This window comes from Ursus americanus, chromosome 12 (assembly GCF_024610735.1).
Source record: "Ursus americanus isolate L20-20 chromosome 12, mUrsAme1.1.p, whole genome shotgun sequence".
In the NCBI taxonomy this organism is placed as follows: Eukaryota; Metazoa; Chordata; class Mammalia; order Carnivora; family Ursidae; genus Ursus; species Ursus americanus.
In genome coordinates, this window is record NC_142138.1 from 11,787,058 (window position 1) to 11,813,592 (window position 26,535).

The 26,535-nt window shown below is 53.6% G+C and overlaps 1 long non-coding RNA gene across 1 annotated transcript; it reads left to right on the forward strand.

Moving 5' to 3' along the window:
* The first annotated feature begins 18,271 nt into the window (after window positions 1-18,271).
* LOC148109144 (uncharacterized) lies at window positions 18,272-24,779 on the forward strand. Its single transcript, XR_015726193.1, has 3 exons — window positions 18,272-18,433; window positions 18,525-18,658; window positions 22,347-24,779. It is a non-coding gene; the product is annotated as an uncharacterized LOC148109144 (long non-coding RNA).
* The last annotated feature ends 1,756 nt before the right edge of the window (window positions 24,780-26,535 follow it).

The window sequence follows — 26,535 nt, forward strand, 5'->3', positions numbered from 1 at the left end:
CTCCCTGCTCAGCGGGGGACCTGCTTCTCCCTCTCCCACTTCCCCTGCTTGTGTTTTCTCTCTCACTGCCTCTCTCTCTGTCAAATAAATAAATAAAATCTTAAAAAATAAAAAAATAAAATAAAATCTTTGGGACACCTGGGTGGCTCAGTCGGTTAAGCATCTGCCTTCAGCTTGCGTCATGATTCCGGGATCCTGGGATTAAGCCCTGCGTCAGGCTCCTTGCTCAGCAGGGAGACTGCTTCTCCCTCTGCCTGGCGTTCCCTCTGCTTGTGCTCTCACTGTCTCTGACAAATAAATAAATAAAGTCTTAAAAAAATAATCTTTAGGGGCACCTGGGTAGTTCACTGGGTTGAGCTTCTGACTTGTGATTTCAGCTCAGGTCATGATCTCAGGGGGCTCTGCGTTTGGCAGGGAGTCTGCTTCAGATTCTCTCCCTCTGTCCCTCTCCTCACTGGCTTGTCTCTCTCTCTCTCTCTCTCTCTCTCTCTCAGTGTAAAATAAATAAATAAATCTTAAAAAAAGTAAAATAAAATCTTAAAAAAACAAAAAATTTTCTAAATGAAGTATTAGAATGAATGCAACAAAGTTCCTAGATATAAGACAATATACAGAAATAATTGTGTATTTTTAAAAGATTTTATTTATTTATTTGAGAGACGGAGAGAGAGAGTACAAGCCAGGGTGGGGGCAGTCTGGGGGGGAAGGGGCAGAGGGAGAAGCTGACTCCCTGCTGAGCAGGAAGCCCGATGCAGGGCTTGATCCCAGAACTCCAAGATCATGACCTGAGCCAAAGTCAGACACTCAACCAACTGAGCCACCCAGGTACCCCGAAAATAATTATATTTTTATATATTAGCAGCAAACAATTAGAAAATGAAATTTGAGGGGCGCCTGGGTGGCTCCATCAGTTAAGTGTCCAACTCTTGATACCAGCTCAGGTCTTGATCTCAGGGTCATGAGTTCAAGCCCCACATTGGGCTCCATGCTGGGCATGGAGCCTACATTTAAAAAAATGAAATTTGAGGGGCACCTGGGGGGCTCAGTTGTTAAGTGGTTGCCTTTGGCTCAGGTCATGATCCCAGGGTCCTGGGATGGAGCCCTGCATCAGGCTCCCTGCTCAGCGGGGAGCCTGCTTCTCCCTCTGCCTGCCATTCCCCCTGCTTGTGTTCTCTCTCTCTCTGTCAAATAAATAAACAAATAAAAATCTTTCTAAAAAAAATTAAGAACTTCTGTTCATCAAGAGATACCACTAAGAGGGGCACCTGGCTGGCTCAGTTGGTAGAGTGCGAGAATCTTGATCTCAGGGCCATGAGATCCCATGTTGGGGGTAGGGATTACTAAAAAATAAATAAATAAAAACTTAAAAAAGGATACCACTATGAAAGTGCAAAGGTATGCCACAGACTGGGAGAAGATATTTGCAATACATATATCTAACAAGGGACTTATACCTAGAATATTTAAAGACCCCATGCATCAAGAAAACAAACCAGGGGCGCCTGGGTGGCTCCGTCGGTTAAGTGTCTGACTCTTGGTTTCTGCTCAGGTCATGATGTCAGGGTTGTGAGATCAAGCCCCACATCAGGCTCCATGCTCAGCACAGAGTCTGCTTCACATTCTCCCTCTGCTCCTCCCCTTGCCTTCTCTCTCTTAAACAAACAAACAAACAAATAAATAAATAAATAATCTTAAAAACAAACAAACAAACAAACCAGGTAACCCATTTTTTTAAAAATTAAGGAAGAGGTGTGCCTGGGTGGCTCAGTCAGTTAAGCATCCGACTCTTTGATTTCAGCTCAGGTCTTGATCTCAGGATTGCAAGTTTAAGCCCTGTGTTGGGCTCCATGCTGGGTGCGGAACCTACCTAAAAAAGAAAAAACAAAAACTGAAGAAAAGACTTAAACAGACACTTCACAAATTACCAATAAGCATAGGAAAGGTGCTCCACACCATTAGTTATCAATGAAATGCACATTTATTTTTTTAAAGATTTTTAGAAGTGTATTATCTTGGGGCACCTGGGTGGCTCGGTAGGTTAAGCATCTGCCTTTGGCTCAGGTCATGATCCCAGGGTTCTGGGATCGAACCCCGTGCCTGGCTCCCTGCTCAGTGGGGAGTCTGCTTCTCTTTCTCCCTCTGTCCCTCCTCCTGCTCATGCTTGCTCTCTCTCTTGCTCACTCTCTCTCTCTCAAATAAATAAATTAAATCTTTTAAAAATTTTATTTTCGGGGTGCCTGGGTGGCTCAGTCAGTTGAGCGTCTGCCTTTGGCTCAGGTCATGATCCCAAGACCTTGGGATCGAGCCCCGTGTGGGGCTCCTTGTTCAGCAGGGGAGCCTGCTTCTCCCTCTCCCTCTGCCTCTCCCCCTGCTTGTGCTCTGTCTCTCCCTCAAATGAATAAATAAAATCTTTTAAAAAAATTTATTTTCTTTAGTAATCTCTACACTCAATGTGGGGCTTGAACTCACGACCCTGAGACACTGACCCAGCCAGCCAGGCGCCCCAGAGAAATGCAAATTTAAACTCCAATGAGATGCTATCATACACACTTACCAGAGTGGCTAATATGAAATGGACCAACATTTTCAGTTGTTTGCAAGGGTGTGGAGCAACCAGAACTCCCATACTTCGTTAGTAGGAAAATAAATTGATAACAATACTTTGGAAAACTGGCAGTATTTACTGAGGTTAAACATATATGTCTCAGGAATCCCACTACTTGATACATACCCAACAGAAATGAGGGTGCATATGCTGACCAAAAACAAGGTGCAAGATATCCATAGCAGCGTTGGTTATAGTAGCCAAAAATTGGAAGCAACCCAAATGTCCATTAACAGTAGAATGGATAAATAAAAAATATATGCATTCACACCCACCCACCCACCCACACACACACACACACACACACACACAGTAGATTATACAGCCGTGGGTAAGAACAGACAATTTCCACGTGCTGCGACACAGATGAACCTTTCAAGCAGAATGTAGGGTGAAAGAAGCCAGGCACAAACAGGTACTTGCTATAGGATTCTATTTATATGGAGCTCAAAAACAAGCAATATATGGTGGTCAAATCAAAATAGTAGCTACTCCTTGGGGGTAAGGCTGGGGGTGGGGGGTGCGTGAAAGAGCCTTCTGGGCACCAGAAATGTTCTGAGTCTTAATCTGAGTGGTGGTTATAATTCATCAAGCAATACATTTAAGATTTCAGCAATCTACTGTTCGTAAGCTATACCTCAATTTTTAAAAGCCTTAAAAAGTTTCAACTGTCAATGTCCATCAGTGTATCCCATCGCTCACAGGAGAAAATCCAGATTTCTTTTTCAGAGCCCTGATGCCCACGGTCATCAGCTTGTTGCGTGGCTTCCACCATCCCCCTTCTAGACCATAAGATCCCCCAGGTCAGGACCTGACTGCACAGGACCGGGACTGCAGGGACTGCACTTTCTGTGGCTGTAACCCCAACTCCTAGCACAGTCCCTGGCAAACAGCAGACGCTCAATCAATACATATTTTAAGTAAATTAATGGATGAGTAGTGGCTTTGTCTTGTTCCAATAGTAACACTTCTAAGCTCCCTCTCCAGCCCCCCCCCCCAAGGTTTCTGGAACCTTCCCAGCTCTTTCCAGCCCTGCAGAGTGGCTCACTCTTGCCCAACAGGTGGTATTTCTACACCACCTCCAGCTTTTCTGGAATGTCCTTTCCCCTTTCTTGTCCCACAAACCGCTGCTCCAGACCCTTCTAAACCCATCGACAACTCCCTCCTTCATGCTCTTAAAACTTGAATACAGCACACAAATCACTATGTCTTTATTTCCACGGCTCCACAACTCCTTGACTTTGAGACCTTAGACAAGTCACCTAACTCTCTGGGTTGGTGATTCAGTTAGTACACTCCCACTAAGACCTATTCTTTTCCCTTGGTGTGCCTGAAGCCTGACCTCTGTGGACAATATCACTGAAAAACCTGGCCTTCTGATTCCCTGCGGATTCAATCAATGGGAAGTCCTAGCAGGAGCGAGAGGGCTACCCCATTTTCCACAGCCATGGCTCCCATCAGGTGCCCCCACTTTCACAACCCCAGCTTCGCCAGGTGCTAGTGACCACCTCACTTCTTTTCCCTTCAGACCTATAGGTGGTAACGGCTCCCCACTGTTGCTAACGTTGGGGCACCCCACCACCCCTTGTAGGTTTCCCTCAGCCTTTCCACACTTCTGTAAATAGTCCCTTTATTCAACTCTGCAAGAAACCCTTCAGTTGCCATCTGTTTCCTACTGGGACCCAGTGTTACCTACTCCCTAACCCTCAATTTGTTCCTTTGTAAACAGGGAGGCAACTGTGATGACTGAACGAGGTGGTGTGTACGCGGCGCTTAGTACGATGCTAGCTTCGCAGAAGTCCTCAAAGAACATAAAGTACCTTGATAATCATGATTTTGCTCCAACGCTTGGCTGTGAGTATCCTGCTTCATTTGACGGAGGCTCAGTAAATACCGTTGAGTGAATGAAAATGAATGGGTGAACGGTGACACCGAGCAAGACAAGAGTCTCTATGTTGCTTATAGACTCTTTGTGTTTAGCTGAAGAACTTTGAGGTAGTGAGCTCCCCATGTTTGGAGGTGTACAAACTCTGGAGGTAAAGATAATCAACCGATGGTGATATCGAAATGAAGTGCAGCAAAGCAGGTGGCATGGTGGATGGGGAGCTGGCTAGACTTTTCGAGATATTTCTAGCTCCAAGAGTCTGGAGTTCTCTGTCCCTAAGGGTCATAGGCAAAGAGAATAGAAAAGCCTTTGGCTCAGGTTTTGAAGAAAGAACAAGGACAGAGCTAGACATGGACTCACAATATGTTGGTGCACCTTTTAAAAACCACCCGCGGGGCGCCTGGGTGGCTCAGTGGGTTAAGCGTCTGCCTTCAGCTCAGATCATGATCCCAGGGTCCTGGGATCGAGTTCCGCATCGGGTTCCCTGCTCAGCGGGGAGTCTGCTTCTCGCTCTGCCTGCCACTCCCCCTGCTTGTGCTCACTCTCCCACTCTCTCTCTCTCTCTGACAAATAAGTAAATAAAATCTTTAAAAAATAAAAAAATTAAAAATTGATTAAAAAAAAAAAACCACCCAGTTGGCCAGCCTCATTTACAGAAGAGCAAATAAGCCCAGAAAGGGGATGACACTAGTCCGAAGTCCCATAGACAGGCTGGAGCCCAGCCGTCCTAACTCCCGGCCTGGTTATGCCTCTACATGCATCAGACCTCAGAAGAAAATGTATTCCAAAAAAAGTTTTTTAAAAAGGAGAAAATGGGGCGTGTGGGTGGCTCAGTTGGTTAAGTGTCCAACTCTTGATTTTGGCTCAGGTCATGATCTCAGGGTTGTGAGATCGAGCCGTGTCGGACTCTGTGCCAGTGGGGAGTCTGCTTGAGATTCTCCCCCTCTCCCTCTGCCCCTCCCTCCTCTGCATACTTTCTCTCTCTCTCTATCTCTCTCTCAAATAAATACACCTTTCAAAAAAATAAGAAACAAGAAAAGAAGAGAATGTTTTCCTCTTACAAATTCTCCAAAATGACTTCTCTCCACACCTTTGCAGAATCAGCTGCACATCATAGCAAGGAGCTGCTGGGCTGGCAAGGAGCCCAGCTTGAGGTAGGGAGGGGGCAGCATCTGAGACCATCACCAGACAAGATATGGGGTGGGGTGGAGACGGGAGCGCGTCCTCACCTTTTGGGGACTACTGGGGCAAAAAGAAGAGGTGCGGTTAGTGTGGCCCAGAGCAGAGCAGGGATCCCCGGGAATAGCTACAAGGAGGGTGCTCTCAGAACTTTCCAGCAGAGTAATCCATGGCAGGAGTGAGCTCCTCAGTCCCTATGGGGCACCACAGGGGCCGCGTGGTCACTAGCCACCAGTTTTGGAAAGGGACTTCGTGCGCAGGCTGGGGAGAGGAACTAGGAGTCCCTGAGGTTGGCTTTTGGCTTCTCTAAGCCAAAAGATTTCAAGATCTTAAGGTTGAAAAAAGACAAATTCATCTGGTTTAATATCCCCCACAGGATGCCGGAAGCATCTCTACAACATCCCCCTTGACAGCCAAGATTTATCTGGAGCCCTCTCACCTGGACCCTCCCATGGCCTCCCACTGCTCTCCCTGTCCCCTTCCCTGCTCCACCCAGAAGCCGGGGTAGTGTTAACAGGTAATTATCAGACCATGCTCCTCTTAAGGCCCTTTGGGGTGGCCCTTTACACGGAGAATGAAGTCCCTTGGTTCACAGGCCCTTCTGGGTTGGCCTTGGCCTGCCCTCTGACCACTGTCCTGTGACTCTCCATCCAGCACACTCCACGACGCTGGCCTTCTTTCCGTGCCTTAGACAGGCTACGCTCATTTCTGCCTCAGGGATTTTCACTTGCTGTTGCTCTATCTGGAATGTTCTTCCGCCAAATCATAGGACACCTCCTCAGTGCTGAAGGGTGCCACCTAGGCTCCCCTTTGGGGCTGAGGTGCTCATTCCCCTGGCTGCTCTCAGTTGAGACTCTGTTGGAATGCCTCCTCTGAAGATAGCCAGCTTGCCCAAAGCCTTGCCCCTTCCTCCGAGCAGCTAGCTACCCAGGGGCTGGTCAGTGTGAGGGTACAAAGGCTGGGCCCGTTGCCTGGAACTGGGACAACTTAGAGACGCTCTCCTTCTCCTTGATCCATGCGGTTCAGCTGAGGCCTTTGTTATGACTTGAGTGTACCAGACTCCCTCTTTTACTCTGCCCTGCTTCTCTCACTCACTCACCCCTTCCTGCATGCAGCTCTCTATCTTAGTGTCTGCTCCTGGGAGTCGGACTGAGGCAGCCTGGTGGGCGTCTCTTCTTGATTTGAGTCCCTGCTCAGACGTTATCCTCCTTGGCCTCCTCCTGCCTCACAGTGTGCCATGTCGCCCCATCTCTCTGTCCATGTACCCTATTTTGTATGTATCACCTTTTAAAACTACCCCTTATTTTCGTTTGTTTCATTCACCTGCTGTCTCTCTCCCAGACGAGAGCATCAGTTTCACAAGAGCTGCCGTCTTGTCTTCCCCGTGCCCCGGGGCCAATGCCAGTGCCCGGTGCAAAGCTGACGCTCAGCAAATATTTGTGGACCCCTCCAGTGTGGGTGAAGGAGTGAGCAGGTGAAGGGGTGAAGCGCCGCAGGAGTGATGCTTGCCTTTCCTGCTCTCCCCAGCCCCGCCCCACCCCCAGAGCCCCTGAGCCAAGCTGTGGGGCCCCTCCCCCATGTGACCCCGGCTGAGCTGGGGCCTCCTGGGAGGATGGAGCCTGCAGCCGCCTTGGCTGCCTGCCCTGTATTGATCAAAGCTGGGAGGCCTGCTGGCTGAGGTCTGTCCCAGCCCGTGGGGGCGGGGGGAGTGGGAGGGGGATCCTGGCTGAGATTCATGCAGGGCTTGCCTGGGGCAGCATGGAGCTGGCTAGAGACCCATCTGCTTTGGGGGCTGACAGCGCCCCTTCCCCACACCTCTCAGGGGAGGCCAGACTAGCTAGCTCCCGGAGGATGGCTGGGCGGGAGGGTGTGGGGACAGAGGCTGGGCTGTGGCCTGGACACTGAGTGCTCCTGGCCTCTTGCTAAGCCCTGGGTTTCATAAACATCACTGCTTACGGAGATCTTACTAGGCTCCCTCTCTTGGGGCTGTGGAGTGGACAAGGGCCTCTACACAGGCCTGTCTAGCTCCCCTCTGGGCACAGCACCGTGCAGGACCCAGGGATCAGGTTCTCAGTGAGCCTGTGTTCTGGTGGGAATCCAGCTTGTCACAGCTCACTGTGATCCACGGCAAAGGAAATGGGGGGGGGGAGGCTAAGGGCGCTCCCTCCCTTCAGAGTCTGACTCAAGAATGAATAATCAGGGGCGCCTGGGTAGCTCAGTCGTTAAGCGTCTGCCTGATCCTGGCGTTCTGGGATCGAGCCCCGCATCAGGCTCCTCCTCTGGGAGCCTGCTTCTTCCTCTCCTACTCTCCCTGCTTGTGTTCCCTCTCTTGCTGGCTGTCTCTCTCTCTGTCAAATAAATAAATAAAATCTTAAAAAAAAAAAAAAGAATGAATAATCAGGGTGATTCCTATTTGGTCAAAAAATGTCCTTGGTCCAGAAAGGAGAAGCAGTGGGCCCAAGGTCACAGGGCTATGAGCAGTTAAGCTGGGGCTGGAGCCTAGTCTCCCATCGGGCAGGCTCCGGCACCCCCAGCACTCTGCAGGCGTGTACCGAGTACCTCCCCTGGGCCAGGCCAGGTGATGGGTACCAGAGATGATGTGGGGATGGCGGGGACCCACCCTGACCTCAGGAGCTCACAGCCCGGGAGAGAACGTGCACGTGCACGCACACACACACACACACACACAACACAGTGATCCACACAGTGATGGAGGTGCACAGAGCTGGGAAACCGCAAGGCAGAGGAAGTGACTGCATCGGAGACGTGCCGGGAAGACCTTCGGGAGGACGTAGCCCCTGAACTCTGTCTTAGATGGGTGATTCTGAAAAAGCAGGGACATAGGAAAGAGGCAGAGGATGCTATGCCTGGCACAGCATGAAGAAGGCACTCAGGCTGCCGTCTTCTATTGCCTGAGCAAAGGCCACAGCCCTCTTCCAGTCCTCCAGACTCTGGCCTCCCTGCCCTTCTGCCCACAAACCACGCCACTGCCAGAGCAAGGGCTCTGAAACATGACTGGGATCGTGTTACTCCCTGCTCCAAGCCCATCAGTGGTTGCCCACTGCCCTCTGGATAATGTCCTGTCATCACAGAGCCTGAGTGTAGGGGTCGGGCATCCTGTGTCCACCCACTCCCATTGTACAGAGAAGAAAACTGAGGCCCAGAGAAGATCATACAGCGAGGCAGGGGCCACACTGGAACAAGAGTAGTGGCCTTCCGAGCCCTGGACAGGACTCTGTTTCCCAACACTGCGTCCTCTCTCCTCCCCTGAATGCCCAGCGGGTATTTAAGGAGCATCCCAAGTGTCAGAATAGCAAAGCTGGGAGGGAGCCTCCTTTTACAGACCAGCACACCAAGGTCTGGAAGGCAGGCCAGCTTTGCAGCTCCTAAAATACTTGCACGAAGGTTCTTATTTTACTCTCACAACTCTGGGAAGTAGATGGTAAAAGTTATTATGCCCATTTGACAGATGAGGCAACTGAGGCCCAAAGAACAGAGTGATGGGTCAGGGTCACCTGGTGGCTTTGTTTATTCACCCTTCATACATACACTTTGTGCTCTGTGGCAGGCCTCGTGTGGGATGGAAGCCGGGGTGCTCACAGTCTCCTTGGCAATTCTGACAAGGTGGAACTGCAGTGAACCCCAGCACAGGAACCCCAGGGGCTGGGAAGCCCATGGCTGATGGGGGGGGGTATTTCTGGGGAGTTCAGTGTGGGAGCTGGGGAGGGAGGGAGTTCCAGGCAGGGCCTTGGCAGGTCTCAGGCTTCCTGCCTGGCCTTCTTACCGGAGCTCCTTCCTGGAGGATTTAAGACTATGTTGAGCAGTTGTTTTAAATTTCCGGGCAGGGGGCTGCAAAGGAGGGGGGCTGTGCAGGCCGTCTGGGGTGTGGGCTGCTATTTACCAGGGCCCTTTGTGGGATGCAGCTCTCCAGGCTGGGGGCTCCCACAATTGCTTCCAGCTGGGCTGTCAGCCAGCCGGAGGAGCTGGGGGTAGGTTGGGAATGGTTGGGGGGGGGGGGCAGAGAGGAGGTCAGGGGCATGAGGGGTCCCTTCCAGCCTCCAGGATCTCCTCTCCCTCCTTGGGTGGCTGCTCCTGCTGGGCTATCAGGCCGGGGTGACCATCCTCAAACACAAATGTATCTATAAACTGGGAATCCATCCGGCCTGGACATTTCTGAGCTTTATGGCCTTTATGCACTTAATCTTTCATTTCCTCTCCCCTGCTTCATCTCCCCACTCACTTCCCCTCTTTCCCCGAGAGGAATTGCTCCGCTCCCCCTCCCCCATGGCCTGTGGAGTCTCCCTGGCCCGTTTGTCAGAAGCTACCTGTGTGGACAGCTGTCCTGGCTCCCCGGGGTCTCCGTCTGGGCCCACCAATTATTCCCTTTCCGACAACAGTAGCGGATAAACAGGCCTGGCAGAAACGCGTTTCCTCAGCACCCACAGGACAAACTCCTTAGCCAGATAGCCAACACCCTCCAGCCTCCTGTGTCTGCTCCCCTCAGGTAGAGCCCACACTCCTGCCCCAGCCTAAGGAACCCAGCACTTGTGCGGCTGCTCCCGCCCTTGCTCACGTGGGCCCCCTGCCCCCAGCCCAGAACATCCGCTGTCCATCTTTCCCCCTTGGCTCAGGGATCACTCCCAGGGCGGGTCGGGGCCTGTCCTCTGGGTGCCTGCAGCCTTATTTTCTGTAAAGGGAGGACACTATTTGGTCTTGTTTGTCTCACAAGCTTATCGATAGACCAAGGGGAGTAAAGAGCTTCGGAGGTTGTCCAGAGCTGTATCTGTTTGAGGGCAGGGAGGCTAGATTCATTCTGGGGGATCCTACGTGCATGGAAACATAATTTACCTCCGGAGTCATTTTGTGGTCCTTCTTGATGGAATGCTAGAACCAGATTCCGGGAGCAGGGCTTGTCTGTGGTATCCCGGAGCCTGGCCAGGGCTCAGGAAATCTCTCATCTTGCACCAGGGAGACGAAGGCCCAGAGAGGGAAAGGAACTCACCCAAGGTCATACAAGAAATCAGGGCAGAGTTGGGACCAGTTCCTTTAATATTTACTAAAAAACTAGTTAGTGAAAGGAACCCCTAGCTGGGAGCCAGGAGAAGAGTAGGTTTGAGCCCCAACTCTGCCCCTACCCCAATCTCAGACAAGTCCTCCTAGTGCAGTCCTCTCTGCTGCGCCTCTCTGGCACCCTTCCCCACCCCCCCCAAGCAGGTTTCCTTCCTGCCAGTTCTGACTGTGGGGGTTGGGACTCTCCTTTGAGGCCCCTCCTGCCCTCCCCCCTCTGTGTCTCTCTACTCCAGTGCAAAGCTCTTAAAGAGCTGCCCCAGGCCTTGCGGGAAGGTGGCCGGTCCCAGCTGCAAGGCCTGGCGGGACCCACACTCAGAACATGAGTCTGCATGGGACAAAGAATGTCAAATGTCCCTTTTGTTCTGGGGATGAGGTGGGAACAGAGCCCAGGGCCAGCACGGGGAAGACTGGAGCAGGATGGGTATGTATGGGCCGCGATGGTAAGATGGGGTGAGGGTGTGCTTTCTGGGGGTCCAAGAGGGTGAAAAGTCAGACATGAGTCTCTAGTGCTTTGGCCTCGTGGGGGGTGGGATGGGAGGGGGGAGCCACCTGCCTGGTCCCATAGCAAGGTGGTGGGAATCTTGCAGGCCTGGGTCCCTAAGTCCCTACACCGTCCCCAGGCTTCCTCAGTGCGTTTCTCCCCACCACATGCGCCCCAACGGTGGAGCCCGCTAAGATGCCCTATCTTCAGTGAAACCCCAAGGGGATGGCCTGGTCACCCCCGTTTCGCAGGGGTGGGGAGTGACTGGTCTCTAGCTACTCAACTAGGGAAAAGCAGAACCAGAATCTGAAATCAAGTCCAGCTCTAAGCCAGGGCACTTCCCACTTTTCCCTTGAGGGCAGAGGTCACTCTGGCCAGATTTTAACTGGACAAAGGCTCTTCAGAAAGGTGAAGCGACTTGCCTCAGGCTACCCAACCTGTTTGGGACAGGGACTGGCCAGGCCAGCCCTCCTGCCTGCTCTCACTGGCTTCAGCCCTGAATGACCTGCTCTAGAACCGAGGGCCTCAGGGCAGGTGAGATGCTCTTCTTCCTCCAGGGTCAGTTTCAGCTCCCAGATTTCACCTTGGAGCCCTAGCTTGAGGAGGAGGTATATGGAAGCTGGCTCCTTATCAGTCCTGTGGTGCCTGTCGGAACATCTCTGCTCTTGGAGACTGAGTTTGCTCCCCTATAAATAGGTTCTGCCTTGTGGGGTGACTGGGGGGAGCTCTAGGAGACAAGGGAGGCAAAGGTGAGGAGCAGGGACCAGGTCTCCGTGCAGATGAATCCTATTCCCTCCTCCTTTCCCCCTCCCTGCCTCCCTCTCCTTGGCTCTTTAGCCTTGAGGTCAGATGGGGCCTGATTATTGGGCCTGGGAAGCTAGTTCAGCAGGGGTGGGAAGAGACAGGGAGCCAGAGAAGTTAGGAGGCAGGAGAGGGGAGAAGGAAGAGCCTAAGGAGGAGACAGAAGTGGAGTGAGACAGCCTGGTATTCAGAGGCAGGAATTCATTTCTGGGGGCTCATAGCACTAGACCCCTGGACTACCTGTCCTACAAGGAACCATCCCCTGCTCTTGACCCCAAATTGTTTAGATGACACCACTACGGGGCCTTGGGAAGGCCCTGTCCTGGCACCAAGAGAGCCTGCTGGGATTTCCCCATCTTATGGTCCCACTGGTTGAAAGGGGGCTAGAACCGAACGGGGGTGGTGGAAGCACTTGTCTTGAAGCCAATGAACACTCGGTTCCCCTTGAAGCTGCGTGTTTACTTGGGGGTGACCCAGGGGGTCAAGAGGAGATTATGGGAGCTCTCAGGCTGGACAAAGTTCCCCACAGTGGGGTCTCCTTGGACCCAGGTGTCCGGGTCTGCTCCACTTACAGCCACACGCTCCTCACCTTGCAGTCAGGCTGAACACTTAACCCCCTCGAGGGACGGGGGCGGGGGCTGACTTCAGGTTGTCCCTCTCTGTCAGGCTGGATGAATTCCTCACCGAAGATGCTCAGGCCCTTTAAAAAGAAATAAATAAATAAATCGAAGACCAGATTTAAAGTCTTGCCTGAATGCTCCCAGCCCGGCTTCTCCCTCCCTCCTCCCCCTGGAGCTCTTACAGCCCCCACTGCCTGAGCACCCCCTGGCCGTGCAGCCTTCCAGTTGAGTGGGAAGAGCAGGCAGGAATCTTGTGTTTTTGAGGGCCTCCTAGGAGCTGTGCGCCTTACCTTTCTGACTTCAACCTTACCAACCTGCTCAGGTCGTTACAGCAAGCCGTGTCATCCCCACTTGCCCAGAACCTGGCAGAAGAGAATGGCTAGGCTGAGAGAGGGTAGGGAGCTTGTCTGAGGCTGCATGGAGGCGGATCTCAGGAATGTCCTCAGTCTTCCAAGTGGAGCTCAGAGTTCTCGCCTCTCTCCAGGATCAGAGGTCAGGGTCAGGCTGAAATGGGCAGACATCAGAGCCGGAAGGGGACTCAGAGACCATTTCATATGGCTCTTTCTCATATGGATGGAGACTGTGACCCAGAAGAGGCAATGGGCTTGCTCGGTCATTCCAGGTGCCATGCAAGGTGCTAGGGGCTAGGGGGACACCACGAACCAAAAAGACAAGATCCTGATCTCGTGGAGCTCTTACTAATGGAGCCCAGCAGTGCACCTGGGGTTCCCATAAGGGAAGTATGGTGGCCTCTCATGGCACAGAGCAGCCCCTCACCCAGAAGGCTTCCTGGAGGAAGTGATTTCTGAGAATTGAATGGTTGCTGGTGATAGGCAGAGAAGGAGTGCTCCAAGTGCTGGAGAGTTCTCCATTCTCCGCCCCTCATGGAACCACTGGAGACAATTAAGAGAGGAAGTACACTCTGGCTTCGAGTTACCAGGTAAAATACAAGCTGCCCAGTAAATTTAAGTTTCAGATAAACAACAAAAAAATTGTTTAGCATAAGTATGTCCCGTGCAACACTTAAGATATACTTATACTAAAAAATTACTCATTGTTGGGGCAGCTGGGTGGCTCAGTCGGGTAAGCATTTGCCTTCAGCTCGGGTCATGATCCCAGGGTCCTGGGATCAAGTCCCGCATTGGGCTCCCTGCTCAGTGGGGAGTCTGCTTCTCCCTCTCCCTCTGCCTGCTGCTCCCCCTGCTTGTGCTCTCTCTCTCTCAAATAAATAAATAAAAGCTTTAAAAAAATTATTCATTGTTTATCTTAAATTCATATTTAACTGAGAGTCTTGTATTTTTATTTGCCACATCTGGCAACTTACCCAGGCTGCCATGGGGAGATGGAGTCCGAGCGTCTGAGGCTGGAGGCCAGAGGCAGCAGAGAGAGAAGGCGGAGACAAAAGAGATTGAGTCTGGATGGAGTAAGAGGGAGAAAGAAGAGGCAAGGCTAACACCCTGCCCTCTGAGCACTCAAGTCGGGGCGTGGAGGTGGCACCCCAGAGAGGCTGGTGGGAGACAGGGAGCATGGCGAGCTTAGGTACGCATAGTTATGGCCGAGATTCCCCAGGGCCCTCCTTTATTTTTTTTTTAAGATTTTATTTATTTATTTATTTGACACAGAGAGAGACAGCCAGCGAGAGAGGAAACACAGGCAGGGGGAGTGGGAGAGGAAGAAGCAGGCTCCCAGCGGAGGAGCCTGATGTGGGGCTTGATCCCAGGACCCTGGGATCACGCCCTGAGCCGAAGGCAGACGCTTAATGACTGAGCCACCCAGGCGCCCCAGAGCCACCCAGGCGCCCCCCCAGGGCCCTCCTAATGGAAATGTTCAGGTGACGGTGGGGCCAGGGTTAGAAGCATCGTGGCTAAGGCGCCATAGGCAGAGTCGGGGAGAGAGAAGAGCAGGGGCTGACACGTAGCAGCGGCTCCCTTCGTGCACCCCCATCACATGGCCCAGTTGTAACTCCTGGCTCAGGGAGGGGCTTGGGGTGCCCTGCGGCATTGGGTTCCGGTCCCTGGCCGTACCACCCCAGGTCTACCGTGGCTAGGCTCCAAGGCCTGGAATTTGACTTTATCTTCGCAAAGGTCACCTTGCCCACAGCCCTGCCCTGGGGGTGGACATTCCACACATTCCGTGGCCCTCGCAGGAGGCAGCAGGTCCAGGTTTCCAGCCATCCCCAGCTCCTCTTGGCAGACCTTCCTGAAGGCCTACTACACGTTCCTGGGGTCTGGGCTGGGGGGTCTGACCAGTCTATGTGTGAATTCTGACTCCGCCTCCAACCAGCTGGGTGATCCGGGGACACTCACCTCTCCTTGGGCCACCGTGTCCTCACCTGTAAATGGGGGGGAATTCTGACAGGAGCGTCGCGTGGGCTTGTCTTTACAAGCGCCGCCTCGGCACTTGGCATTCAGCAGGTGCTCTTAATACGGATTCCTCCTTTGCCTTCTCTGAGCCTCAGTGTCCTCGTTTTTAAAGACCAATGTAGGGTCCCCTGGGTGGCTCAGTTGGTTGAGCGTCTGCCTTTGGCTCAGGTCATGATCTCAGGGTCCTGGGATGGAGGTCCCATGTCAGGCTCCCTGCTCAGCGGGGAGACTGCTTCTCCCTCTGCCCCTCCCCCAGCTCGTGCTTTCTCTATCAAATAAAAAAATAAAATCTTAAAAAAAAAAAAAAAAAGAAGAATGTAACCTCTCCTGTCAAGCCAGGGACAGGCACGTATGGACTGTGACAGCCCATGAGGTAGCTGTGTGGGAGGCCCCAGAACCCCATACTTCTCAGGTCCAGCAGAGGCTGGAAGCCAAGTCTGAGGTGACCTCAGTCGGGCAGGGAGCAGGCAGATAGACGAGTGGCTTCGGTCTCCATGATCTGGCCGCTGGGAAGCGGTAGGCTGGCCGGAGGGCCTGGTGGTGAAGGCTGATAGAAACAGAGGCAGGGGAGCCCACAGATGTGGGCCCCTGGACCTCTGCTCTGGCTCTGTTCTCTCAGTTCCCCTATGCCTGCCTCCAGTCCCGCCCCTTTCTTCCAGGTGTGGGATACACGGGGCCAAGGGGACATGCCGCCTAGAGCCCAAGTTTATCATTCTAGATCTTACTCCAGGTGCCTGGTAGCTGCAATTCCCTGCCCAAAGAGCTCTGAGACCACATCCAAAAGCTGGGTCTATTCTCCCAGTGGGTTGTGCTGCAACCTTAGGCCTGAGGGATGGACAAGGAAGGAGTTTGGACATGGGGCCTGCATGCAAGGACTTTCGCAGTAGGGGTAAAGAAGGTGGGAGGAGAAGGAAGAACCTGGCAAGGGGACTGCTATTTAAACTCTTGCAGCAGGGTACAAATATGAGGGGTGGACCACCCCATGGAAGGACCAGTGTTGGAGGAGTCCCAGCATGGTAGTTGGAGGCTTTGATCCAATGATGGGCCAATTTTATCTGCAGATTCTCGGATCCATCCATGGAAATTCATATTCTTGGATTTTGGAGAAGATTCTAGAATTTGCATTTTTAATAAAGATGGCTAGAGCTCATGCAGGGAGCTTCGTGCCCAGCACTCCATTCCCCCATTTAATGCTTTTTCTTTTTTATTTATTTTATTTATTTTTAAAGATTTTATTTGTTTTTTGAAAAAGATTTTATTTATTTGAAAGAGTGAGAGAGAGAGAGAGAGAGAGCATGAACAGGGGGAGAGGCAGAGGGAAAGGGAGAAGCAGACTCCCCACTGAGCAGGGAACCCTACTTGGGGCTCGATCCCAGGACCCTGGGACTGTGACCTGAGCTGAAGGCAGACGCTTAACCCACTTAGCCACCCAGGTGCCCCTTAAGATTTTATTTTTAAGTAATCTCTACACCCATCATGGGGCTCAAACGCACAACCCCGAGATCAAGAGTTGTATGTTCCAACGACTAAGCCAGCTGGGTCTCCCCCATTGAATTCTTACAATAACCATGCAAGGTAGGTAGCTGGGAGGAAACTGAGGCATGGTGAGAAGACTTGCCTAAGACCTCCCAGCTGGCAATCGACAGAGCTAGGACGGGTCAGCACAACGTGGTATCTCCTTGTACTCTCCTGCCTCTCCCTCATCCCCAAACAACCCTCCCAAACCCCCAAACCTCAGCGATAATGGCACATAGGCAATTTGGGTCAGAAGTCATTTGGACATATTCTACTTGGTTCCAGGAAAACAAAGCTTAGAATCCAGTTGTGAAGCATAAATCCTCTTCTCTGGTCTGGTGAGGGCCCCCACCCTCTGCTGACTTGGGGGCAGCTCTCAGACCCTGGCAGGATCTGTTACCCTCCAGGCACCGATGTCCCTGTGTCCATCTCTCCAGCCTGGGTCTCCAGGTCTCCTGGCTCCAAACTCAAGTGTTCTCAAGCTGGGCAGCACCTGCCACCCCCAGACCTGCCCCTCTTCTGGCCCTACCCCACTCTCAGTGCTCAAGCCGGCCACCTGAATGTCCGTGTCCATCCTTAGCCCCTTTTCCAGCTACTTCCAGCCCATAGGTCACCATCCTGCCAGGTCTACTTCCTTCATCACCATAAATCTGTCCCCATCTCCCATTGACCTTGCATCTCCCCTCGTTCAGGCCTCATCATCTCCCAAAAGGACCACTGGCTCCTCCAAGCCACTCTATATATGGCCCCTAGAATGATCTCTAGGAAAACAAGGGACAGGTCATGCCTCTGTTCTACAGAGGCTCCTGTCTCAGTGCCCTTTGACTAAAAGCCAAGCTTTTCTATACTCTCCAGGACACTGAAGGGCTTTGTAAGTCTCCCTTAACCGCCCCTCCCATGCTATTTTTCCACCTCTATGTCTTTGCCGCTGCTGTTCCCTCTTCCCTTGGGTTTCCTGGCTAACTGCTACTTCCTCAGATTCCAGCAGCATGGCCTCCTGCAGGAAGCCAGCCCTGCTGCTCCCAGGCTGGGTTAGGACTCCCGCTCCAGGCTGCCATGGCTCTCTTGCAGCACCTGCCACCTGCACTCATAATAATAGCTGATATTTACTGAATGCTGACGTCATGTATTTTTCTTTATTGACCCATTTAACCTTCACAAGCACCCTATGAGACAGGTTCTGTGATCATCTCCAATTTCAGATGGGTAAAAAGGTTAAGTCAATTGCCCAGGATCACACTACCTGGGGATTTGCAACCAGTGGCTGGCTCCAGAAAGCCGGCCTCTAATCCTGAGACGCTGTCTCCTGCCCTATTGGGTGGACCTTATTGGGTGGACCTTCGGGGCGGCAGGGGCGGGGGTGGGGTGTGCGGCGCGTCCTGGATGGCTTCTAGGGCGGCTTCTGACCCATCAGGATGAGCCCAGCGGCTAGCCCAGGTGCTGGTATGGGTAGACACCCGACGCCCGGCGCTCCTGCCCTAGTCTCAGGCCTCTGCGGGGCTATGAGGGCCCCCGGCGACCGGGACGTCGGGCGGCTCAGCTGGGGCGGGCTTGGGGCCAGATGGGCTGCACCGCGGCAGGGAGGCCTGGGCTGCCGGCCGGGGCCGCGCGTTGCCATGGGGACGGGGGGCGGCAGCCCCGCCCCGGTGGGCGGGGGAGCAGGTGGCGGGACGGTGTGCCGGCTGGGGGAGGGGCCGGAAGGGGCCCGCGGGGGCCGCGGCTGGAGGGGCGCGCCCCGGGCTTCTCCTCGTCCTCCCTGCTACCCGGCTCCCGCGGCTCCCTGGGGCGACTCACGCTCTGCCTCGGGGCTTCAAGCTAGGGCTCCAGTCCTGGCCTCGGCTCCCACACCCTGTGCGTCCACTCTCTCCCTCGTAGCCTCAGTTTCCCCGACAGTGGAAGGAGGAGTCGGACCAGGTTTTCATGCCCGCTTCAGTGCACATTTTTTATGGCTCTGGGATAGACTCGGGAGGATTCAGGGTTGGGTAATTTCTCATCCTCTTCTTAGATGGAGACATGTTCTCATCAGTTGACGCCCGTCCCAGGACCCAGAAGCGGGGAATGTCAGAGCTAGAAGAGCCGGTGGAGCCCGTCAACCCAACTGTCTCATTATACAGAGCAGACAACGGAAGCCCAGAGAGGGTGAGGAACCTGTTCAGGGTCCCACAGCGAGTCGCAGGCGGAGGCAGCGTGGTGAGAAACTAGGTCTTAGCTTCCCAGTGCCCCACCCATCACCTCCCGCCTTGGAGCCAAAACCGGTGTCAGGGTGGGGGGAGGGGCAGGTTGCTGTGGGGAGAAAACCGACGTCCCCCACTCTCTGCCCGGCCAGCGCCAGCTGCCAAGATGGCACGAAGGCTGCCTGCGAACGCAGACCTGAGGTGGGGGCCCCCTAGGTGCAGCAGAGACCCCCACCGTGGTCCCACCACCGCGCACACCCTCATGGTCTGCATCTGACCGCTGCCCAACTGCGTGCAATTGTCCTGGCCCTGCAAAAAAGGTGTGGAGGTTGTGGCCTCCCTCCACCGACCCCACCCATGGAAAATGATGAACCCCAGCCAGCAGTGTGGCCCCAGAGCTGGGCCTCCACACCTCCCCAGGCCCCAGTCCTCTCTCCGGGAGGCCACGCTTTCCTCAGGAATAAAGCCCCTTCCTCCTCCCTCCCGTAGGACCCCTTTCCGAGTGCTCAAAGCTCAGCCAGGGAGGGGGGTGGTCGGCGAGGGCTGGGCTTGCTTCTCTCCCTTCAGGCAGGAGTCACTGGGGACCGGCCCTGCTCTGGTTCCCAGCTGATGGTGGTGGAAGGTGGTTCCGGCCAGGGGTGGGAGTGGAGGGGAGCAGGGCAGAGGCAGTCTGTGCCTTTAAGGTACAGCTTGCTGCTGGAGTGCCACACACACACACACACACACACACCCCACAGTCTCCTTAGCACGCAGTCACGCAGCCACACAGCCCCACACACACACTCCAGGCTCTGTTCTCTCTCTCTCTCTCTCTGTCACCGTCTCTCTCCACACGCACACGCACACTCCCAGGCTCTGTTCTCTCTCCCTCCCTTTCTCCACACAGGCATTCACACTCAGTCACACACACAGAAGCATCCACACTCTCTGCCTCCCCCCCCAACCCAAGGTCTAGCTTTAAAAAACATGGGCTAGGGGAGGAAGGCCAAGGGCAAAGAGTTCTGACCTAGAAAACAGGCCCTGCCTCCTGTCCCTCCCCAGCCCAGGAAAGGGGGCTTATTTCTCCATGTGGATGAGGTATCACTGTCCTGGGTCAAGGCTACAGAGAGAAATGAAGAGCCCAGCCAGGAAGAGAGTCAGGCTCTTGGAGAGGGAGGAAAGGGGGCTGCTTGGCCATGGGCCCAGCCTATTGGCTAGGAACCCAGGAAACAGGGGGGAGTCTCCTTCCCCTACTCACTCATGGCGAACTCACTTCGAGCACAAAGGAAGCCGGTTAAGGGACAAAGGTACGTGGGTGGCTTAGCTACAGACGGATGAACCAGTTGACCTTTTAACCAGTTGACTTATAGCGAAGGGGCCTTTGACCCTTCTTCGGTCATTTTACACCTTTAGTCAAATCCTGGATTAGAATTCTGACCAAAGCTTGGGAAGAGAAGTACTTTTTTTACATCTTAAAATGTGTCCTGCTATAGCTCCACGTTGAGGCTGGGAGTCCCCTGCCTGAGTGACTCTCAGCCTTCTCATCTCCATGTCCTCTGACATCTGTGGGAAGCTCCTACTCATCCTCCAAAGCCCAGCTCAAAGTCCCCTCAACTAGAGGGTTTTCCCTGTGCCGGTCCATTGGGCAGAATGAGTTCCCGCTCAGCCCTGGGCATCCGGGCTTTCTGTACTTTCTACGGTTCTGACACGTGATTTAACAGGCAAGTGTTTACCTGAGCTGTGCATGGTACTTTTCTCACATTTTCTCACTTTTTCATCACCCCCTATCTGCCTCTGCGGTGGGGATTAGGATCCCCCTTTAACAGGTGTGAGTACTCCAGCTCAGCTAAATCAGTTGAACAGCTAAACAGGATTTGAATCCACATCTGCGGGATGTTAGATGTTGGCCTTCCCCCAGCCTCTCACTATTCTTCACAGGCCCCTTTCCCTGCAGGAGACTCAACAGAGTGAGAGCAGCTCTGTGAAAGGAACCAATGTCAGCACGTGGACACCAAAATGTACCTTCTTCAGTGCGGCAAAGGGTTACCAGGCATCTCCCTGCTGCAGACCCCGTGCTGGGTGCTGGACTAGAGAGACAGAAGAGACACTGTCTTCCCAGCCTTGGGGACGAGAGAGGCACACAAACAGGCAGTGATGACTTAGGGTGGTTGGGGCTGGGATCCTAAGGAAGCTGGGATCCCACAGGAGGCCCTGGCTCAGACTGGGGGCAGGGACTGGAGAGGTTGAGAAAGGGCTCCCCAGAAATGGTGACAAGGGGGTTTGAAGCCAGAGTAGGAACCAGTTGGCTAGATGGGGCATGTGGAAAGACAGATTTGGGCTGCCACTGAAGAGTCTTGAGTGCCACACAAGGAGTTCCACGTTCCTCCTAGGGGTGAAGGAGGTCCCCACGGGCCTTTGGCTTCTGGCCCAATACCTCAATGGTCGCAAGGTCAGACATTTTGCTAAGGACCCTCCTGATAGCTGCTCTTGACTCTGAGGGTGTGGGAGTCCCAGAGTTCCCTCCAAGAGCTCCCCCAGAATCAGGAAAAGGAGGTCGACAATGGCTCAGTATGGGCCACCCCAGCTTGGGGTTCCTTCCCTATCCCCACCTTCGGGGGGGGCGTGGCCAAGGGGCTACAGCTGGTATTGAAGTTCAATGAGGGAAAATTCCTTGCTTGGTAGCATTGATTCCAACATGAAATGACCTGTGAAATTCTTACCTTCGCCCCCTTTAAATGAAAAGATGAGCAACAGCACTGAGACCCTAGGTCCATTTCCTAGAAAAATGGTTGATGTTAGACCCAAGAGTCAGAGGCGCCCCACCCAGGATTTCCCTAATGTCCAGTCATTGGTATGTCCTCCGTGCTTTCTGCTGTATCTCCCTACCTCAACTGTTTAGCGGTTTTCTTTGAATTAACTCACTTATACAAAATTTTAACAAAGGAAACGGTATCTGTACTCTCAATGCGTTGGCTTTCCAAAAACAGAAGGTAACTATAAAAGTAAATTCAATGAAAACAAAGCAATTCTAGCTTAGATACTCTTGCTTGCTAGGAGGCCCCTGTCTTTGCTCTCAAGGGAGATTAGCGAGTGTTAGAGAGGTGTTAAAGACATCCCAGCTTCACACTGGCCCTTTCTCCTGCTTGACTTCGGCAGAAGCAGTAACTTTCCTGAGATGAGCTTGACGTTCCATGCTCTGTGTGGCCAGGTGTGGCTCAGTGTACCCGACCCAAGCTTTGAGAGGCTTGGCCTCAGCGGCAGCCCTTTGGTCCAGAGAAAGGAGGAGACATATCCAAGGTCATTCAGTAAGGAAGTAGCCAACAGGGGCCAAGGACCCAGGATTTTGACCCAGGGTGGGGCTGGTTGGGGGGGGGGGAAGGCAGTGCTGGCGCAGGAGAGTGAGCGCTGGGCTGTGACCCATGAGGCTCAGCGCCGCTGCTGTCTGTCTAGATGTCCCTGAGCATGGGCCAACACGGCTCTGAGCCTCAGGTCCCTCGTCCGTGTGGGAGATCTCCTCTACCGCCCCATGCTAGTGCCAATCGCCACGGTTACTTCCCAGAAGACAGAAAGTCCTCAGGACCTCCCCATAGCTTACAGGCCACAGTCCTGACTCCCTTGCAGGCTGCACAAGCACACGCCCGCCCCCACCGTCTGACCCCTGCTCTCCCCCACAGCCCCTCCTCCTCCCATCCAGCCAGGGCCATCTGCTGAGCACAGGGCCTGGACCATCGCAGGCACACGCCATCGATATCTGTCGGGTGAGTGAATCAGTGAATACTTTGCCGTGGCTCCATGCTGCCTCATGGACGCATCAGCTGTTCCCTTTGCTTGGAATGCCCTTTCTTCCTTTCTTGGTCTCTCAGCTTTGATTCATTTGCTAAAACCCTGCTTAGAAGCACCCCCTTTTCTAAGACGCTTTCTCTGAAATTTCCCAGTAGAGTTCATTACCCATTATTTCAACGAATGACTATCAAGTGCTTCCTGTGTGCCAGGCACGGGGCAGGGGGCTGGGGACACGAGCATGAACAAGACAGGGGAGCGTCCTTCCCTCCCGATCTTCCCCTCTTCTGAGCCTCCTAGGGCCCCGCTCGTGCTGCTGCTCTCACACTGGCCCCACCGAAGCCTAGCCGGTATTTGTACCTGCCCCTCCTGGACTGTGTGTGAGCTCTCCTCTGTGGTCGTCCTGGGCCCCAGAGTCCAGCCCTGGGCTGGACATGCAGTAGGCTGCATTGTCAGCCACCAGGCCCTGCTCCCCACCCCAGAGCTGGAGTTTACGGAACAATGTGAGCATCAACAGAAGCAAGGCTGGCCACCACTTACTGAGAGATGGAGAGCCTACGGTGTGCCGGTGTGCCGGGCGCCTGGCCCATGTGCTCCGCCACTCTGAGAGCACACTCAACTCGGTGACTGGGAACTGGGACTCACAGTGGGCCCTGTGGGCCAGGCTTCTTCCCCTGTGGGCCCCTCAGCCCTCCGGGAGCCTCTTCCCGAGGCCAGATTCCAGGAGCCTCCTCATTCTGAGCCCTGCTCGGCATACCCCCATCCCCCTCAGCACTGGCCTGGCTTCCTGGAATTTGTCCTCCTAATTGAAACCAAACACCGGGGCTCCTCGAGGGCTGTGCCCCAGAGGCCCCGGTGGGTTTCTCTTTCCCGGCCTCTCCCTTCCCCAGCTGGGGGCGGGGTGCTCAGCCCTAGGCAGCACTTGGGGGGAGGCCCTTCCCCTGCACCGGGTGTGGGGTAGAGGGCCCTCCCTGCCGCTGGGGTCTGAGTTAAACTCAGCTCTCTCACAGCCTGGAGACATAGAAAGAGAGGGACAAGGAGGTAAGAAAGAGGAGACAATGGAGGGTGGTCAACTCCTCGGACAGTCCCAGGAACACTCCGGGCGGGTCCTGTCTTAGGCCAAAGGCCTGGGAGTTGGAGAGCAGATTTGTGAAAATCAGCTCCATCCTGACCTACCGTGTGACCTTGGGCCTTGGGCAAGTACTTTACCTCTCCAAGCTTCAAGTTCCTCATCTGTACACAAACGGGCATATATGGAGCCCATCTCACGGGATCATGGAGAGCACGTGACAAGATTACCTTAGCTAAGTACCCTGTGGCCTGTGGTCGGTGCTCAGCGAGGCGCGGCCACCGTGACTGTCGTCCGAGGCGGCATGGGCACACAGCCTTTGCTGGCAGGCACGTTTGAGGATGTGTGGGACTGGAGAAGGATGTAGTTGGAAGGGTCACTCAGGGTCAGTGACTGTTTGTTGAACGAAGGAATTCATTCAACTTTCAACAAACATTCACTGGGCGCCCCCCCTGCGCCCAGCCCTGGGACACCCTGGGAGGGAAGCCAGGCACTGCCCTCAGGCGCGCGCTTGGGGGAGGGGTGGGCAGATGGTCACGCCCGTTAAAGCGATGACAGTGCAGACTGATCGGTGACAGGGAAGCAGAGGGGGCGAGCCCCCAGGGGCATCTGACCCAGGCTGGGGCAGGGGACAGGGTGGTCAGGGACGGTTTCCCAGAGAAAGCGGCTGAGAGCTGAGACGTGAATGTTTGCCTCCCCTTCCTTTCTGCGCTTACTTCCAGCAGCACTTGTCGCCGCGGGCCAGCTGGACACAGGTGCTGCCCCAGGCGGCTCGGCTGGGAGGCCCGCGGACCCGACCACCTGCCCTGTGCCTCCAGCGCCCTGTGTTTCCCATCACGTTATCCTTACAACCACTTGTTTTCACGTGTGTCCCCCTTGAGGCACTGTCCCGTCGACATATCATGCAGGTCACAAATGTTTTAAAAAATTAAAAATAGGGGCACTTGGCTGGCTCAGTTCGTAGGGCGTGTGACTCTTGATCTCTGGGTTGTGAGTTCAAGCCCACGATGGGCGGGCGTAGAGCTTACTAATCAAAACAAAACGGATGGAATTACTTTGAATAATATACTGTATTAAACTCAATGTATCCAAAATATTATAAACATGTAATCAATATAAACAAATTGTTAACAAGCTAATGGACATTCTTCTTTTTTGAAATTTGGTGTGTGGGATGCCTGGGTGGCTCAGTCAGTTAAGCGTCTACCTTCCGCTCTCTCTCCTTCCGCCTGCCGCTCCCCCTGCTTGTTCTCTCTCTCTCTCTAATACATACATACATACATAAATAAAATCTTTTTAAAAAATCTGGTGTGTGTTTTGCCTTTAATGGCACCTCTCAGTTTGGACCAGCCACATCTCATGCACTCAGTCAGTCCGTGTGGTGAGTGGTCACCATAGAGGATAGGATGGCTCTAGAATAGGGGTTCCTCTAGGGCAGGGAACCTTTACTTCTCATCTCTTCAATGCTGAGAGGGGTGTCCTGGATGGAGGGCACAGCAGGGAGGAGAACACGGGAGTGAGAGAACGAAGTCTGTTCAGGGAACAGCATGCCATTTGGTATGGCTGCCTGAAAGGCAAATCAGCTGGGGCGAGGGGGCAGTGGGACTGCATCTGTATCTGCCTCCAGATCAAGCAAGGCCATGAATGATGTGCTAAGCAATTTGGATTTTGGTTATGTGGGCAACTCAGGTCCTCATTTTTTTATAAGCAGAGGAATGTTGCATTCAGGCGAAGGCTTTCGAAAGAGCCCTGTGCTAGGTAGCATGGAGGATATAATTTGGATGGGACCAGTCAGGAGGCAGGGAGACCCAGCCAGGAAGCTGGCACCCTCACATAGGGGGGGATGACGAAGCAGGGACCGATCAGAGAGACAGAGACGGAAAGGCAGGGCTCGGAGACTGATGGGTGGAGGGGGTGTGGGCAATCAAGAATAAGTCCCGGGTTTTTAGCTTGTGGTGCCAGTTTTCCAAGCCAGGACACGTAGGAGGAAGGGGAGGAGGAGCAGGTCTGTTGAAGACAACATCGAGTTCAATCCTGGGGCCTGCTGGCTTTGAGAAATTAGCACATTGTCTTGATGGACAGGACAGTGGTTAAGGTGTAGTGTGCCAAGTTCATATGCAGTGTGGGCTGCTGGGCACACATGGCGTTCAAGCAGGAGCTGGACAGACACCAGCCTGGGATGTTACGGAGGGCTTACGTGCGGTCCAGGTGAGCAGGGCCTGGTGACCCTCAGTCGGCGTCCGACCCTCGGATTTTGCTGCATGTGTGTGAGACCCTGTCTCCTGCAGCTTGGGCATGTCTGTCATTTGGGGACCTTTGTGGTCTAAAGGTAATTCGTGTTTTTGGAACTTGACCCACAATTAGAACTGGGAGTGGGATCCAATAGGCGTGACGGCTGCGTGGCAGCAGAGGATCCATCCAAAAGACCACGAGGGGAAATAGCCCTGAGGTCCAGTTGGACTGATAGCTTAGAACCAGAGAGTGAGAAGGAGCCTTGATCCTCAACCAGCCTCCCCTCCTCCCCACAACTGGATTTGTGGGAAAACTGAGGGCCTTGCCCAAGGTCACATAGCAGGTCACATCTTCTCCAAGAGGAGGTTCCGGGGCTCGGGCTGCATCTTGGCACCACCTCCCCAAGTCCCGAGGGCCTGTAGTATCCGCATCTCCTTGCCTTTCCTGGGCACAAAAACTGTTCTTTAACACATGTGGAAAGGGATCCCGGTCCTTTTTAATTAGGAGGATACAAAGAGAGAAGTCAGACGGCTGCCCCCACCCACGGTTGGAAGACTAAGTGCTCCCCAAATTACACAGCAGATGCCAAGGCTCCGGCAACAAGACCCAGCTTGATAGCTTTGTGGTAACCTCAGCCGGCACAATTTTATTTTTATGTTTTAACTCCTTGGTGATATATAGACCTCTCACAGGCAGGAGAAATGGCATCCAGAACTTCTCTCTTGGAAAAAAAAAAAACCAACAACAACTTATCTTTGAACTTGTGCAATACACACCCAATT